Source organism: Mus pahari, chromosome 5 (genome assembly GCF_900095145.1).
Source record: "Mus pahari chromosome 5, PAHARI_EIJ_v1.1, whole genome shotgun sequence".
Lineage (NCBI taxonomy): Eukaryota > Metazoa > Chordata > Mammalia > Rodentia > Muridae > Mus > Mus pahari.
In genome coordinates this window covers 15,639,733-15,643,541 of record NC_034594.1, presented here as the reverse complement: position 1 = coordinate 15,643,541, position 3,809 = coordinate 15,639,733, and positions in this window count along the sequence as shown.

Sequence of the window (3,809 nt, the reverse complement as noted above, 5' to 3'; positions counted from 1 at the left end):
AGTCTGAATCCACATGAGAGAGGGTAGCTGCAGCTAGGTCTCTGCTCTCTTGGCTCCTCCATAGCCAGGACAGTGCTCTTCTGAAAGTCGCACAGGACCACTGCAGGGGTTCCCACCCAGGAGAACCCTGACCCTCCTGAACCTCTCAGCATCCCTAAACTGCCTCTCCTTAGTACCCAAGGACACGGCAAGGAAGCATTCCATAAGGTGATGGGATTTTTGGTAGCACAGACACAGAAGATGAACTTTGAAGAGAAGAGAGCTATCGACACCTAAGTGTCTTTGCTCTAGTGCCTTTAAAAATGTACTTCAGAACGGGAGGGGTGGGAAGCTGGGATTATAGCTCAGTCAGTGAAGTGGTTAAAATGCAAGCATGAGAAGGTGGTGTTGTTGTTGTTATTGTGGTGGTGGTTGTTAGTGTTGTTTAGAGACAGGGTTTCTCTGTGTAACCTTGGCTATCCTGGAACTCAGTCAATAAACCAGGTTAGCCTCAAACTCAGAGATCTGCCTGCCTCTGCATCCCAAGTGCTGGGTTTGAAGGCTACCAGCATCATCCAGCACATGAGGACTTTTGTTCTCCAGAACCCACATTAAAAAGTCAAGCATAGTGGTACATGCTTATAATCTCAGCACTGGAGAAGCAGATCCTAATACTTGTTGGCTAGTCATGTATTCCAGGCTAATGAGAGATTCTGTCTAAAAATAAAAAACAAACAAACAAATAAATAAATAAATATCCTGTGGCTTCCTGAAGAACAGCAGCATAGGTTGGCCTCTGGCATCCATGTACACACATGTACACATGCACACACAGGTAAACATGTGCATAAACCCACACACATGGGTATACACATGTACATATCCACACATGGATACACACATGTATGCACACACACACACACACATGTATACACACTTGCACACATACATGTATACACACATATGCACCCACAGATATACATCTGTACAATCTATATTCCATAAAAGCAGAGGCTCGATAAATAAAACTGAGTCCTCATGAGAGGATGGAGGATTTGGAGGAGACTCATCCGTGTTTTCACAAAAAGGGTCTGTTTGAAGCCAGGCTCTGTTCCAAGGAAAGACACCGTATGGCATTCAAGAGTTGTTCTGGTAGAGGACATCAAGCTGCAAAGATGTTGGGAGTCCCGAGAAGAGCTGGGGGAAGGTAGAGAGAAGGGGGTGGATATGATCAAAATATATTGTATACATGCTGAAATTTTCAAAAAATAAATGTATCGTTTATCTCGTCCTGGAGATGCCCCCACCTCCTCACCCCTGTCCGTTGCAGATTTCCAATCATTCTGATGGCCATCTGGCCATCTCTCCTGTCCTTTCCCACACCTGATAGTGTCCCCATCCCCTCTCTTCCCCAGTTCCCTTCCTCCGCCTGCCTCTTACGACTGGTTTGTTCCTCCTTCTATGTGAGATTCAAGCATCATTGCTTGGGCCGCCTTCCTTCTTATTTAGCTTCTTTGGGTCTGTGGAGTATCTTATGGCTAATATACACTTATAAGTGAGTACATGCCATGCATGTCCTTTTGGGACATCCTCACTCAGGATGATATTCTCAAGTTCTATCCATTTGCCTCCAAAATTCATGATGTCTTGGTTTTTAACACCAGGCCCCCTCACTCTTATGTAGAAGATATACAGCTTGACCTTCATGTGGGTCCCAAACAACTGGAACTGGGGCCATCCCAAAAGCTGTTGCCTGTCTGTGGGATATGTTCTTCTAGCTGGGCTGCCTTGTCTGGCCTCAGTGGGAGAGGAAGCACCTATCCCTGCAGAGGCTTGAAGCGCCAGGGTGGGGAAAACCAGACAGGCCCCACCCATCTCAGAGGAGAAGAGGAAAGAGAGGGGGGAAAATTGTGGGAGGGGGTGACCGGGATGGGGGCAGTGAGCAGGATGTAAACTGAATAAGTAAGAAAATTATTTATATGTATATGATGGTTTGTATATGCTCAGCTCAGGGAGTGGTACTATTAAAAGGTGTGGACTTGTTGGAGTAGGTATGTCACTGTGGGGGGGGGGAGGCTTTGTCCTAGCTTCCTGGAAGTCAGTATTCTGCTAGCAGTCTTTAGATGAAGATGTAGATTCTCAGCTCATGCCTGCCTGGATGCTGCCATGCTTCCTGCCTTGATGATAATGGACTGAACCTCTGACCCTGTAAGCCAGCCCCAATTAAATGTTGNCCTTATAAGAGTTGCCTTGGTCATGGTGTGTGTTCACAGCAGTAAAACACTAACTAATATAACATAGATAGATAGATAGATAGATAGATAGATAGATAGATAGATAGATAGATAGATAGATAGATAGATAGATAGATAGAATTGATAACCTGACAGACATTAGACTCACCTAACAAAAGATCTTATAGGAATGTCTGTGGAGAGTATATTGTTATTTCATTCATTGATGTGGGAAGACTTGCCCACTGTGGGTGTCACCATTCCCAGGCTGAGAGCCTGGACTGTCAAAATGTAAGAGGAAGTGAGCAGCAGCATGTGTGAATCTTTCTGTTTCCTGACTGGAGCTGTGAAGTGATCAGCCACTTGGAGTGCCCGCCTTCACCGTCCTGACTGTACTCCTGCACTGTGAACTGAACTAAACCCTGGAGAAAAAGATTTTATCACACAACCAAAAAGTAAGACAAATGCCATTTTACTTACTGCAGGGCTTGCTGAATGCTAAGCGAGCACTTTACTACAAAGCTGTAGCTCTCTAGCCCCTGTGAATCATTTTATTTCAGAAGTCTGTATGCCAGAAATTTCCAAGTTCAATAGTCACTAATTGCAGAAAGTCCATCAGTGGGAAAGTTGGTTACATCGGCTGACACAAAGGACATCCCAGAACCACAGTGCTCCTAGGAGCCTCACCTTCTGAGAGGCTGAGGCCCGACACCCTCCCCTAGAGGCCTGATCCTGTTACTGAGACTTTGACTAAGACAAACGTAAGTGGGAGGAGACACCTCATAGGCCTTAAAAAATAGCATGTGTCAACGATCCAGACTAAGACAGTGTGTCAGGGTTTGTTTGCCATTTCATAGAATAAGGCTGGACCATCACTGGAACATTACCTTTGACATATACGGGATGTATCTTCAGATCATATCATGAGAAGCAATACAGAACAATATACTACAGTAACAAGTGGAACCAGGCTGGGGACATAGCTCAGTCAATGAAATGCTCACCTGGCTTGTATCCTCAGGACTGGTGGATCCCTGGAGCGCCTCAGCCAGTCAGATGTCAAACAGGTGAGCTCCAGGCTAATGAGTCTCTCTCTCTCTCTCTCTCTCTCTCTCTCTCTCTCTCTCTCTCTCTCTCTCTCTCTCATGTACACACACATACACACATGGACGAGATGGATAGCATCTGATGGACTATCCACACATTCATGCAGGCACACATGCATGCCAAACACCTCCAACACACATTGTGATGGTTTGTATATGCTTGGCATGGGGCAGGGGGCACTGTTAAGAGGCGTGGCCTTGTTGGAATAGGAGTGTCACTGTGGGCATGGGGTTTAAGACCTTTTTCCTAGTTGCCTTTCACTAGCAGCCTTCAGATGAAGAGGTAGGACTCTCAGCTCCTCCTGCACCATGCCTGCCTGGATGCTGCCATGCTCTCACCTTGATGATAATGGACTGAACCCCTGAACCTGTAAGCCAGGCCCAATTAAATGTTGTCTTTATAAGAGTTGCCTTGGTCATGGTGTCTATTCGCTGCAATGAAATCTAATATCTAATAACTAAGATACACACACACACACACACACACACA